Genomic DNA, 16,059 nt, shown 5'->3' with positions numbered 1-16,059 from the left:
TATTCATTCATTACTCTGCCCTTAACAGCAGCATCACCCAAAATCAAGATGATACACTGCCCCCTAGTGGAGCATATCTGTGACATAACAAATAGCCTCAGTTGGCCCTGCAGATCTTTTAGCTAATTTGAACCCATAACCTCTGTGTGAACCCTGTGTCATTCAGAGTTCATAGTGTCTGAGTTAACAGCTAAGCTTCTTTTTCATTCTCTAATAATAAAGCTTAGACACATGTCTGATACACTACATGATTTGTCGGACGTTGTTTGTTAGTTTGAAGCACTGTTATCTGTTGATGTCCCAAGACAGCGTTTTCAGGCTGGCTCAACTGCAACTGCAGGTTAGTCCGCTGCATCAAATACATGTGCAGCTCAGAGAAATAAAAGAGAGCACTCAATATGTAGTTTTCTAAAGAAATGGCTCCAAAATCTATCTTTTAACCTTTCTGGTCATTCCATGTATTTTTAAATGTTCCCAAAAAGCACATAATCATTTTTATTTGCTTATCATATAAGCAAATAAAAATGATGTTTGTTCAAAATTAGAATAAAATGTGATCATTTGTTCCTAAAAGAACATATGACCCCTATTAGTGGATATCCCTTTGGGACAGTAAAGACCAATAATAATAATAATAACTAAAACAATGATTTTATTTTAGTCACTCAGAGTTTACAATTCAGGAGGAAAAGTTGACTGTTAACTCTTCAAAGACTAATTGTGTCAAGGTTTAGCTGCTCTTAAAAAATGTACCTCAACCGATCTTTTTACATTTTTAGAAAGCACATACTGAAAGTTGTGCATCATTTTTTTCATGTATTGAAGAGTGCCTTTCCCCTCTAAATTCCTTTAGGCAGCTTTAATTAGTAAATCTAGACATCAGATTTTTGAGTTAAGACTCTAAGTGACAGAAGTCTTAAAAATGATCAGGTTTAATGGAAGAACGTACAGTGTATACTGAAAGCCATAGCGTGATTTAAGCCACAGCCTCAGTTTTATCTGATGCAAATTTTGAAGATTTAGAAATTTTGAAGTTTCTCATTGGTCTTTATGTTGTTTCTGTTACTGAATATACTGTAGAGTCGGCTATAAACTATAAGAAAGAAACTTTGTTTTGAGGCAGCACTTGTTCTTTATTTATTACTATTTGAAATCCTAAATTGTAAAAACTGTAGAAGTAAGTTTAATAATCGTAACATGGAAAAATAGGGCCATTACAAAAGGCCTTGACATATTTTCCTCACGTCTAAGCATTTTGTTGTGCATGGAGTAAAAACCAAAAATTGTACCTCATTCAAATGTTCATTAATTTTAGAGAAAAAATGACGTAGTATCAAATAAAAATTAAACAGTAAAATACAGCTTTATTAACACAGATCATGAGGTTGTAGCACACAAAGAGAATAATCAATAACCAAGATTTAAATGTACATGAACCTCCTCAAAGTTTTATATATAAGTTTTATATATATTCTTAGTCACAGAAAAACCTCTTCAAAATAATTTATTAAAATAATACTAATTTATAATATATGTATTATTAATGCTACATATATTATTTATATTATCATGCCCGGTTCATTTCTGGATGGGAGCTGATTGTGTTTTTGTAATCTTTATTTAAATCTGATAACATTTGATAAAATTATTTGTATTTTGATGGTAAAAGGAGAAAGTACTGGAGACAAATTAGAAGATGATTATTAAAGCTAGATATTCTAATACTGATAGTAAAAATAGTCAAATAACAAGCGAATAAGAATATGCTGATGTTTACAAATTAGTTGGAATATTTGGTCTAATCTTGTTATCATGCCTGAACTGACGCAGAAAACAAAAAATTAAGATTTTATTTTTGAATTTGCAAGAACAAGTGTTTTTTTGAAGTACTTTGCTTTATCCAGCTTCTCAGTATTACTTCTGCTCTGTGGCACAGGAAAACAGCCGAGGCTATTTGTCAATGTTTGTCATTGTTTTCCCACTCATGACATATACACATGACCGGCAGCAACATGGACGTGATGAAGGGGAATGGAGGGGAGACGCTGATGAGCATGCTCGGTACTAGCAAACACATATGATGCACTGGAAAGGCAAACAGCTATTTAAGGAGAGAGAAAAAAAATGGGCCATTGCCTCTCTGCGGCCCCTATGACAGCACGTTCACATAACAACTGGTCTGCTTTCGTGGACACTCTTATCTTAATGAGGTCCAATCCTTTGTTTAGCCCACAGTGGATCCACAGATAGGATTGTTTTTAAATAGGCGCCCCCCCCTTTGCCCCCACGTTCCTCATGTACCTCTGTTGGCTCACTGCCTGTGCTGCATCAAGCCTAGGCAGGCCAATGTCTGAACTAGTGAGACATGATACATCAGTGTCAAAGTTGTCATCTATTCTGGGCATAAGAGCCTGTTAGGAAAAATCTTTCTACTTTTCTTGAGGGATTGACAAAGAGATTTGGAATAACTGTCCCCCTCAGCCATGATGATACATATTCAGAAAAAGAAGGCAAGACAGTACAGTGAATATGCCGTGAAACCCCGCTGAGCCACTCCCTGGGTCGTTTGTGATGTTACACACAAAGAGGAGTTTGTCAAATGTTATGTCTGTCTGTTTTCTGGGTTGGAAAAAGTCAGAGACAGCAGGGCTGAAGATCAAGAGCCCAGTAAACGGAGCAGAGAATAACAGAGGTCAAGAAAAGGTTACAAAGGCTCTGTTGACTTTTATTGTGACTCTGAAGGCCTGGAGGACTTCCTCAGCAGGCGCACAAAGACGGATATCCCAATGTAACTAGGGCACCAAGTCATCCATTAAAGGCAGAGCAAGCAAAGCCTCTATTCCTTGTGCACATACTGTAAGTCACCACTTTCACCTTGACCCTGCTGCCCACTGATCCCAGACCTCTGCAGGCTGCCTTTGTCTCTGTTTTAAATGCTGGTGGCCCTTTACAGAGGATGGCCTAACGGCTGTCGGCAAAAGGGCAGGGTAAAAAGTTCAGTCGGTGTGTGGCACTTGAGGTCTTGCCTCCCTGTGTTTATAGCACTTAGTGAAGGCAGGCAGCATTGGTGGTATAAATTCTCTTCTCCTTCTCGGCTAAGGTAAATTTGAACTCTTGGACAAGGAAACACCCTGTAAACGCTAAAGAACAGCTTTTCATGTTGTATTTCAAACGAAAACGAGAGCGCATAGGGAGAGAAATCTGTGAAGAGCTGCCTAAATACGTTCCAGCCACCCAGTAAGATCATAGTGGAGACAGACTGTCCTGTTCAGGGCTATTGGTCTCAGGGTGGGAACACTTGACTTTCTGGCTGCAGGACTTAGTTTTCAAAACTTAACAGTTAAGTGGTCATGTGCTTCATAATGTCTGACACGTGTTACAGAATTACAGTATGATTGGTAGGAAAAAATTTAGGTTTTTTTTTAGCTATAAGCTATTTGAGCAACAAATACTGTTACAATAAAGACATACAGTATGCCTTCACAACAAATTAGCATATGTAAAGCAAGGCAGGTAATTACATATAATACATTCACTGCTGCTATTGGGATACTGAATATGACTGGGTTGGTAAGGCATCAACAAGATGCTGTTCTGTTTTGGAAACTGATTTGTGTGTAATACAGTACAAAATACTCGTGAATATTAAACGTCTCCTAGCATATAGCCATACACATTCTCACATAATATTTTTCATTAAATTAATTTGAAATAAATCTTATCTATTTAATTTATTTGAGTATTATTTTATGTATTGATTCACTTTTTTAATTATTTTTTTTGTTGTGCAGTAATTTTTAAAAAAATAATAAGCATACACAGTACTCACAAATATTACTAGTTATGAATAATATTAATATTTCAATATAGTATATTTAATAAAAAACTCAAGCACATTTAATAGTGTGTTACAGTATGTTATTATATGTGGATTCTAAAGTCACAGTATTAATAAGGATTTGATGAGAGAGTATGATTCTCCTACATTACTGTTTTATTTTAATTTTATTTCTCCTTCACTTGATTAGAAAATCACAATCAGATGACAGTAAGCAGCATGATGACACACAGAAAAGTTGCACAATAGTGCATAACAAGCTTAATAACTGCAGACAATGACAAAATTATAATATTTTAATATGGCAAAAATAAAACTTGTGAAATTAAAAAAAAACATAAAATAAATATACAGTTAATTCAAGTCATAAGAAAATAAATTGTTCTATATAGGTGCCTCAGTCAGAAAACAAATATTGCCATTAAGTCAGCAGGCTCGTAGGCCAAATCTAGATTCATCTCAAAATATAGTCTGCCATTTAGTTATTTTATGGTCAGTTTAAATCCATCAATGGAGACCAGGACTTTGAGTTTTAAATCATTTTGTTGTGGCTCCTATAAGAGGAGGACAAGAGAACTTAAAAGTCTTTCTGCCAGCAGTAATTCAGTCTGGCCTTAGGGACAGATAACCAAAGCAGCTCTTGAGGCCATAAAAAAACATTTCAACCAAGGATTTTAAAGATATAAGAGCCCCCCAAAATCTGCATACAGACCCAGAAGAAACCAGTAAATGTCTACACATAGTAAGGACAAGAAGATAGATGGGTGAATGTTTTATAGTCCGTGATAAACAGACTTGGCAACAGATGTAAAATGGACATTATAAGAGTACGCCAAGATTGGAATGCAGATGATAGAATTAACCGTAAAGATAGGAAAGCAAATAAAGGCTTTGTTGGATGAAAACCAGACTCAAAGTGGTCTGCATTCCAAGTTAATGTACATTTCAGACTTACTATGTCAGACTAATGTTGTGCTAATGATATGTAAATTAGTTTACCTACCACATTCAGTGCTGTATTTCAGTGGGGGAAAATGTCATATTAATAAATAAAATGTATACATTTTTAAGCATAAATACCTGTTGAATTACAGTAAAAAAGTTAATAAACATCACAGTTATAAGGAAGAATCTGTTAATTTATAGTGATTTATAATTAACCTACAGCTTGAATTTGATTTCCGAGACAAAGATAATAGTAAGCTTAGTGAGTTTTATGACATTTGATGTGCGTTTGCCTCTTAATTTTCCTACAAAATAGAACGGACTTACTCTGGTTGTGAACTGGTTGTGAACCCAGAAACTTAATGACCAGTAATTAGTCACCTGACCACACCGCAGTTCATCTCATCTCAGCCTCAATTTGTGTTTTATCCTGGTTCCACTCCATTTAACTGCCAAAAACAAAAAAAATAAAATCGGACAAAATTCACCATTAAATATTTAGAGGTATTGGTCTCAGATGGTGATAGACTTTCCCAGGAGCCTGAGTGTACCAGGGATATTATAGGCTACATGGACCTATGGCTCTTCTGAGAATACCACATATAGCTCAGGACAGTAGAATTAGAGGTGTTCCTCAAGGCCCCATTCCTGGCCCTTTTCAATTGCAAAAATATATATTTTTGTATGTATTTATTTTTGGAATCAAAACTTCTGATTATTTGGCTTGATGCATGGCTTTTATTTTTAGAACAAGCTACAAAAACACAAGATATATACACAAGATATATAATCCTTGCCAACATGAAGTAGACTTTAGTAGTTAGTAGTTTGGTAGTTACACACATAGGTCTCATTTTATGGGGAGAGGGAGACATGTCACCCCCAATCATTTCATGTTAAACATTTGTCCCCCTCAATTATCTCTATCATGACTGTGACCATGACAACATCAACCCAGCTCAAATGTATGGGGGAGAAACAGAGAGAGAGACTCTACAGTCCATAGTTGACAGGTCAACTTTATTAACAATTTTGACAAACAGCAAGCAAAGACACAGAGCTGATCATTCAGTTAATCAGGGAGAAGAGTTCCAATTTTTTTTTAAATTTTCAACATCAGCCTGTTGTCTGACTTACTGAAAGCTCTCACAAGTTTCATTGAGTCTGTAACTAACTAACTAAATCAATCTGGCAGTTATACAACTAAACATAATTGTGAAGGTGCTAGAAAGCTTTTTTTTTCTTAGTAAATATTAGGCATTTGACAGTTAAAGCTGCACTATATTTATTTAACAATAACTCCAGTAACTATACATGTAATGTATTTTATTGGTTTAGTGATTCATAAATTAGCTATCTGAATTTTTAAAAAAATATGAATGCCAAGACAATTGCATGCTTCACTGCAAGTATATAATGATGAACTATAATAACTTTTTAACTTAATGTAACTTTTTTGTGCAAGAGGGTTGTACCGCCAGCTACCATTTAGGACATGCAGGCCATGTCCTCAGGGTGGATAAAACATGTTTCAGAAGCATTGTCCTAAAATTTGACAAATTTTTAGGCCAAGAAAATATAAGAAATACACAGTTGATAAATTCAGCCATTTATAATTTTTCAATTTAGTAGGAAGTAATAAAATTAGCTTTCACATCATCATAAAGAGTAACTTTGGGACATAATTGTTTTTAAAAAGAAGATAATAAAAGAATGATAAAATGATAAAAGAAGATGCATACATATGTCAAATTTGTAATTGAACAATTTAATTATTTAAACATGAGAACATATCTTCAAAATGATCTGGGGGTGTAGGAGTTGCTTCGACTTATGACATGTCTACGTATGGCTGATGGTATCTATATATTTCCAGACATTGACAGTACATTGTTATTTAACCAGATTGCTCCCTCTGTATGTTGATTACATCCGCCGGCAAATGCATAAGGTAAATTTCCCTGGATATGTCACAAGTGTCACTTTGATGTCCTTTTACTCACCAGTGTACAGCTGTACTACATCACGAGTATGCAAGAGTTTTCTGAGACAATTTAAACATTTTCACCATTGTTAATTAACATAATCAGGCAAGTCAAATCAGAAAAAAGAAACATTTTTTAAGTTAAGGTTGAAGAGGGTAAAAACCCTTTCACATAAGGACAGGGGATTTGGTTTAGAAAGGACAGGCAACACAGAGACGTGACGCATGAACCACAGATAAGGGACAGGAACAGGGGTTACAAAATAATGTCCATTAGAGCAACAATGTTGTGACAGTTTGGGAAGTAAACAAGAGGCAACTCAGATCACTAAACCAAATGAGACTTCATGAGAAGAATGACTAAGTTGTCAAAGTCTCTCGTAATCCGTCCTTGTTTGTTTGTGCCTCAAACCATTGCACTCCATTTCTGAGACAAAAACATAATAAACCATGAAAACTGGAGAAAAAAGATTAAGTTGTGAAGAAAGTGAAATTGAGAGAGGGAGAAACTGTGGATGGATTATTAAATCCAGGAGGGTTAGGGCATTTGTCCGTGGTGATTTATTTTTTGTGAAAGTTTAGAAAGAGGTTATTGAGAGGCCACAGCAGGGTGGTGTTATGCTGTGTAATTGTGTGCCATTTGTTTTGGCACTGCTCTGGTGTGACTGAAATGCCACGGCGCCACATGAGAGCAACACTTAAGCTGTAGTTTTATTTAATTTGATCAGACATTAATTGGCTTGACAGTGTATTTGCATGTACAGCTAGTCAGACTGATTGCTCTTTGACATGTCAGCTGCGTCACAGAATGCCCAGCACCCTCACACCTCACTGTAGCAGTGCAAGACAGAGAGGTCGCAGGTGAAAGCTGTGAGTGGGTATAGCTGAGAAAGAACAAGTGGAGGAGAGGGGTGAAGAACTGGGGAGTCCCATGGCTAGGTCAGGAGTTCAGGGTTGGGAGTTTGTCATGCTCGCTTGGCACGCAATCTTCCTCAGGAGTTGCAGGACTAAAGCTCTATCGCCCCCCTACGCAACCCTCCACTCTGTCTCCAACTACCTCCCCCTAATTGGATTTAATGAGCGATTTAACAACACAGCACTGCCCGATCAAATCAAACTGCTACTGTCCACCATGCTTAATCCTGGGTCACTGCTTTGTAATGCTAGCATGTCCCGGGACCCTCCTTTCTGCAAGACTCCTCAAGCCTCCTTGCTGCCTCCTTCCTCACACATTCTCTCCCTCCTCCCTCACCCTCCTGTCTGTTTCTCTCACCATCTGCCTTGTCTAACCCAGAACAGGCTGAGAAACCCCCTGTCCAAAAATTGCAACAATATATTTAGAAATGTTCTCGCAGGACTAGTTGAATCTAGAGAAGGATGCCCTTGACTGTTTGTTGTTGAGTTCAAGGTGTGATTACCAGGGTGTGACACCTACAGGTCAAAAGGAATATGCCCGGCCTTCAACTTCAGCGCGGCATGTTGGAGAGTCTGTGATCTTTTCTGTATCTTCATTTTATTTATTATGTTCATAAAAAACTAAGAGATTGCTTCATACAACTGATAATGCAATGTCTTTGTTGGTTTATTGTGCTATACAAGGCTTTCCGAGGGTGAGCAATTGCTGCCTAAAAGATGCCAACTTGTGGCACCAAACACCAAGGTGGGGGTTGTTTCGTGTAGCTGGTTCAGATAACTTTCGCACTCCTTAATAAACACAATGCCAGTTTGAAGAGGACAACAGTGCCAGCAGTGTCCTCACCTGACTAAGCTGAACTAGTTAACAAAGTGGATGAAATTAACACTTGGATTGGATTTGGATAAATCTGTCCAAATGTATCCATCACAAGATATTAGTAGTTTTAAAATTTTATATTTCAGCCAATAGCTATTCCAGTCAATTTATCATGACAAGCACTCATTCAGGTTATAGCTCAAGGGACCATAATGATTTTTTGAGTTTTATCTCCTTAACTACAAATTATGAATACTTTATATTATTGTGGACCATTTTGAAAACCGTCTAGAGTTTCAGAAGTTACATTATTGTTTTAGGGTAACAGTACAGACTTTTCAAATCAATCTGCACTTGAATTGCATTAGCATGCAATGAAAAAAGGAACTGTGAATAAAGAATCACAGTAGACTGTTTTTTTTTTACTGTGATGGATTACACAAGTCAAGCAAGTAAAACTGGTTTTCATGCAATATGGCAATAAATTAAATCCAATGGATGGCCAGAAGGAAAAACAAATACATAAAAAAAAATCTGAAACACTACAGCAAGCTCTGCAAAATGGTTATTTGTAGTATAAAAGATGTAATCTTAAGTAAATTGGCAAAAATAATGTTTTTTAAGCACACATGGGTTTTTACACACTGGATGTTGTGAAGTCCAAAATTGTAAATACTTTCTAACAACACATACCATCTAACTACTAGATCATCTATATGTTGCCATGGCCTCCATACTTTATACTTTACTGTATTTTAATGATTTTCAATTGATGCAAGCCCCTGATACGGCGCAACTAGTCACCAATACATGTGGCCAGCGCTGCAGTTTTTTCTCATTAAATTCCTCACAAATATGACACCAAATCAAAAAGGTCAGTATATGAAATATGCTCAGCGCTGAGCTGTTTAAAATATTTTCTGGATTCCCAGATTCCAAATGTAGGATTACTTTCTCAGTGGAATGATAAAAGATTTTGGAGTTAAATGAGGGAGCTAGAAAGCATCCATGCATTACAAGGAAGATAGTGGCGGCCTCCACAAAGCGGTGGTTCAGTTGAGAGAGATTTGTCACTGCAGGTTGGCAAAGCTGCTTCTCAACTTATAATACTAAAAGCAGCTTAATTATTAGGTCAAAGGAGAAAGAGCCAGGAGCTGAGAGAGGGAGGGGCTTGATGGGGTCGTTACAAGGGTCAACATGTTATTATCTCTCCATTTGTTTGGGGGTGTCATTGTGAGGCATTATTCTTCTAATCCATAACAACATCCCCTCCCTGCCACATAGACAGCTGCAATATAATTCTTTACACCTCTAGTTTTACAAATAATACTATAAAATCCATTTAAGTATAAGTAAATAATATAATAATAATAGTGTATTGTTGTTTATTTTTTGGCATGCATAATCTATAGATGTTAAATATTCTAGTACATACAGATGTAAACATTTCTCACAAATTTTTTGATAATTAAAAATATTTCAAAATCAATGCAAGTGTCACATGATTAAATCCAATACAGTTTCAAATTGGAAACTTGTACTCTGTCAATGTCATTATAGTCTATGCCAAACAAATTGAGGGTGAAAAATAAAACTTCAATTTCATTTGGGTTTAATTGAAAACTCTTAACTGTATTTCTTAAAATTGGGCCTTTAATTTTAAGATACAGTAATGTGTATCTTATTCATTAACATATTGCCTAAATGCATTGGTGTTATTTTATGAGACTGGTAGTCATGTCACCTCCAATCATTTTCCATAAATAATTTACCTTCCTCAATTAACTCAACAATTTGTTTGAGTTTGAACCATTTGTCCTACCCGTCTTCAAATATTTCATATACAACAACATGTAGAGATGGAGAAAGACACACCGCAGTCTGCGGTTACATTTTTTCACGTCACATTTGTTCACACTTCTGACAAACATAGCCGCACAGAGAACCAATGGGTTAATCAGGGAGAAAATGTTGCCTGACTTCATCTGACTCATGGACGCGGCGGCACACATGACGTTCAGCACCACATTTGTATCCATTATGAATATCTATTTATTTATTCATTCAGGTTTATGAAATGTGTACATTTATGAAATGTACATATTTCATAAATCTCTTCTTTACACCTATATTTGATTTAGGAGTAAGAAATTATTGTGGTCTCTCAACCGTGTATGTTAAAATAATCAGCACTGAAACATTCCTGCACATGAGTGTAACAGAGCTGCTTGTAAATTACACATCATTATGTAAAGACGCACTGGCCAACATTCTATTTTTAGTATTTTTTTTTTTTTTACATTAAGCTGGAATTCAAACGCTGAACATGAAATCCTGCCACGCAACATGCTTGATGGTTTCCTGCCAGCTGGGTCCAACAAAATGTCACAGCCAACATATAAAAGCTGGCATTACTGTTGACATAATGGTTTCACTTGACCTTTCAAGCTGAGACATTGGCAGTGAGGCATTTCTAGGTACAAAACTAGATTTGCAAATGTTTCTTTATTTGAAAAACATATGGAAATCAGTGAGGCTCATCTGTGAAGAATCGTACAAACCCATCAGACTGAGAAGCGCATTGCGGAGCATTATCCATGGTACAGTGATAATTTCATTCAATATGTTATATCAAGTCCATGCTAATTAAAGTTCAAATGTTATCTGACAAGGGATTTCATCGTATTCAATTATTTAATGCTCCATAAACAAATATGCTAGACTAAGTGAGGGATGGTCATGATGACATTTTACAAGGAAAAAACTGCATCTGAATTTCCTACCATGTTAAAAGTCAAAGCAAAAGCAGTAACAAGCATAGCTCTGCTGCGCCTTGGGGACAACGCATGAATGAAATCTTAATTCATGAGGTAAAGTGAGTACTACTGTGTATGCATTTCCGTATGTTAACATCTTTAAACTATGCTCCAGTTCATACTACGCAGCAAACATCTACAATGTCTTTTCTGTGTAATGATAATCACCATAATAATTAAAACTGAATCTTTAATGTTCTCTGTTGCACACAATGGCTCTTCACAAGCCCATAACCGGGGCACTTAAAGTCATAGCAGTTTATGTTTTACTGCTGGAATCCATATTGCCACTGACACCCTGTTTTCACTGCACTCTGAAGGATGTTTACTGTTCCTGCTGCGCAATCTTTGGTTGAGGCCTCAAGCTGTCTTAATCTCTCTACCATCACTGCATCTCTCTTTTATTCTGATGTGTTCACTCCTCTCTCTCTCTCTCTTTTTTTTCTGGCTCCCGTTCTCATCCTCCCTCCCCAAGTTTGCCCATTTCCCCTTCGGTTCAGCGGCAGGGCACTGGGTCACGGCACTGGCTTGATTTTCACACTGTTCCCTCTACTGAACGCCACATCAAGTTAATCAGGGTTAACAATCGCGGCTGTGCCTTGCTGAGCAGGGCTCCCATCGGCTTAGCGTGGCCTGGCTCTGGTGATACAGATGGGCTAGTAATCTCTGTTCTGGGAGCAGAGGGGACGGATGAGGGTGGATGTACATTGTGGGTGTATGGTGGTGGTCAGAACTCAATTAAAACTGTGACACAGGACCAAGACAAAAAAATAATGATAATTGCTGAAAGCAGAGCTGCTGTTGAGACAAAGTAATGGAGTTAAAGTTGAATATATGATAACTGTCGGCTAGTTAGCTGAACTTGAATAACAAAAAAAGGAACTCCAGACGTAATATATGACGATGCTGATCAACTGATCACTGAAATTAGGAGCTTTGCCAGAAAAACAGCTTTTTGGCTTCATCCACCAAAGTTTACATCAATAAAAACTCTCATTATGTAACAACAGAGCAGATCTCTCTGCAAAAGATACCCAACAAAAATGTTCATGTGCAGAAATGAGGACTTGAGACTTCACTGAGACGCATCAGACGGAGAGGAGAATAGGAGAAGGGAGAACAGTGCTGTACTGACAAGCAGAAATCAGTATTCTTTTCATAGAGTTTGAAAACTGACCAAATTAAAGAGTTTGAAAAGGTGTCAAATGTGACACAAGTGTCCTTAATCCCTTATGTGCCACTCTGATCTCTGATTGACCAAACAGGTCAGAACTAGCGGGATGTCAGTGGGTCAAAAAGACTCTCAGAATTACAAATCCAGAGTGAGAGTGTGATGTTTTAAGATCAAAGAGAGGGGGAAGGTGGTTGTTAGAAGAAAACTTCCAGTGCTGAGGATGACTGAAGCATGACCCATTTAGGCAAAACAGAAATCTCTGCGTGCAATAGCAGCTGGCTAGCTTGCACAACACAGCCCTGGGTGCCCCGGCTATTGGCTACGCAGACGTAATTATTCATTCAGTCAGAAGAAGCATTACACAACCGTGCCTTACTGAAAGGAAAGAAGAAGAAAAAAATCCTCTGCATGTCACACAGCCTTAGGTGACAGAAATGGAGCTCAATTTTCTGTAGGAGTTCAATTTTTTTAGCAACCAAACAAAACTACGCTCTCCAGATGACCTTTTAAACTAAAGAAACTAGGCTGAAGTCGAACTTTGGCGTAAGATTGTCTGGGTCTTACCCTTTCTTATGGTACACTTTATGTCACGGTGCATCCCTTTTTTCGCGTTATACCACACCACAACTCAAGCACTCTGCTTCTCTCTTTTCTCCGTTACCGACTTGCTTTTGAGATGTCGCACCTCCTCGGAGTGACACATGTATTATTAACAAAGGATTCAAGTGCTATCCATGCAGGGACACTCACAGACTTTCACAGGTTTCTGTCGGTGCCACCATTTTGATTTGACTGTAGCTAGAGCAGTTTTTGCAAAAAAACATTAAGAATCTGTGACACCAGTGCACAACTAAATATTTCATACATTGGTAGCTCAAAAGCTCACAAGTTCAGGCTTGAGAGCACTTCTATCCACTTATTACCCATCTCAACTAGCTTCATGAAAGTCTTATAATGATGAAGTTGAGGGTATTATTCTTGAGCTGCCAAGTTGTCCGATGAACAGGGAAAGGGTCTTGTAAAGTGCACGTGAAAGGGCAAGAAAAAGGAGATGTGCGGAAAAAGCGGTTGCCGATGCTGCAGTGTGGCTTTGTCTATACTCCCATGTGTAAAATATGTATGTTATAGGCTAAGCTGCAATGTCCCATAAGTCCCAGTGTCGCAGTGCATCGTACAAATTCATCTCTACACTATCCCAACCTAGTTTGTGAGGGTCAATCAGTAATCAAGCCTGGGGAATGAGATTGAAAAAAAAAACAAAAAAACGCTTTACGTCCTACTGAACTCGACCTGCCCTCGTTGCCATATCTAGTCGAGGAAAAACACAGTTCACCAAAAGTTCACATGTCCATTATCATCGTCGAATTTGGCCGTACATGCCTCGTAACCAAACCCTGTGATTGGCTAGGAACGAGGAGCGGCAAGCTTACCAAACTTATCCCGACAACTACTGTTGATATGACACACGACGTGTTCTACACTTCTGACCCTGATACGCAGGGTCACTGTTCGGTCAGACTGCTGCTGCAGGCCAAGTGTGTTTGGGATTTGAGTGTGTGTGTGTGTTGGGAGTGGGGGTGGGGGGACCAGTTAAGAAAAAAGGAAAGTAAAATCCCAAAATATCTCTGTTACTGGCCCTGTGTCATAACATTTTCGAGCCTGCACCACCCAACAGCAAAATGGGTTCAACTAGAGTTCACGTACGAAGCCACACCCCCTCGCCACCATGTCATCAGGCAGACGACGTGTCGTCATGAGCAGAAAACACCTCAACTTCGCCCTCATTCTTGGTTTTCTCAGCAAAGTGACAGCGACCCCAAGCGGGGCCTCATCCACTTTAATGGTCAACACACATGTTATGAACTGCAATGTCAGAAATGGGCTGGTTTCTGTGTAACTTGTAAAAATATGCTTTAGTCTAAAATATATCTGCAAAATCAGAAGGCCTCTTGTCTATTTATTTAATTAAATTCCTTATTAGCTGACAATATTTTTTTCTATATATGATTCATTATCAATTTACCTGCAACAAAATATTGAATAAAATGTTTTGTTTTATTTTTATTTTTTTTAGAAGGAAATGCAGTATGCCATGCTATTGAAATAGCATTGCAAAAACGTGACTAATTAACATTTAATTCAGAATAATTCAGATTCTGTGTTACTGTATCATAATAAAGGGGGGGGAAATCTGAAAAACAAAGGGTAAATGTCAAAAATATTTTTTAACACTGCCTTTTCACATTTTTTATGCATTTAACTTTTCATAGATTTAGTATTTATGTATACTCTTTCATCAAAATTATTTTTTAATTTTCTCTTTTGAACCACAAATGTTTATATTTTTACAGTATTTTAGAGTTTTGGACCTAAATCACTTGAAACGTGACGAAGTGGGAAGTGAACCCAGGGTGGACGTTGTTGATTCAAATAATGTCCAATAAGCTATTTTTAAAAAGTTTCTAAAATGAACCTTAACTTTTTAGACAATTTTATATATTTTGATTTTATTTACAGTTCTAAATTTATATATTTTATGTATTTTATAACCATATCAAATAACTTCAATGTATCTACACTGGTAAAATTATTTTACTCGATTGTGCATCAAATATTGTGTTACATTTAAGGGCGTGTTTGGGGGAAATTTTGAGACTTTGAAACTTTTGAGCAACATATGCTTTAAGTGCGGGAAAATACTTTGTAAGAACTGACCGTGTTAATCTGACTGTGGTTGTTTCTATTTCTCTTCTTTTCATACCATGTGAAATTATAATTGAATACTGACTATTATATTATCAGTGATATTTTACTAATGATAGATTATTATAAATAGTGAGTATTTTCTGAAAAAATCAAAAGGGAAAATAAACATTTTTGTAAATGAAGACCACAGATAAGTATTAGCTCCATTAACCCGGATACAGTGCACTAATGTAATGTTTAATTCCGTGCTCGCAAAAAATAAATCAATAAATAAATATACTAAAAATATTTTTTAAATGATATGATAAAAATAAGGTAGATGAACTTAAAAAAATAAATATTAGATGAATGTGTATTGTATTAGATAAATCACATAACTGAAATGTTTTTGAAAAGGACTGAAACAAGTCTCTTATGTTTTTTATCACTATTTGTAATAATTTATATTATATATATAATTTATATTTAATCACTATTTTTAAAAAAATGCTTTTCAAAATTGTGCTTTTTTTATTACATAAACACCATTAATATTAATGATCCAATTATTTAACCATAATAAAATTATGTTTTACATGTATTGATTTAATTTTTTTTTTATGTTCTTTTTAATTAAAAGTGCCATAGCAGGATATTTATCCTCCACACATACCACTCTGTGATACTGTCATTTACATTAGGTTTAATCTGATAATGTATCAAAAACCTTGTGACAATGTTTCAATGTATTGGCCTTTGAGTTGATGACATGTAACCTGCTAAAAATTACAATTAAAGAAATACATGAAAATTAAACTTGCAATAAGTATTGTAACAGCAACGTTATTGCTCAGCTCTCATAATAACTGTTCACAAACACACACT

This window comes from Thunnus thynnus, chromosome 8 (assembly GCF_963924715.1).
Source record: "Thunnus thynnus chromosome 8, fThuThy2.1, whole genome shotgun sequence".
Classification (NCBI taxonomy): Eukaryota; Metazoa; Chordata; class Actinopteri; order Scombriformes; family Scombridae; genus Thunnus; species Thunnus thynnus.
The sequence above is the reverse complement of the archived record's forward strand: the minus strand, read 5'-3'. Positions refer to the sequence as shown.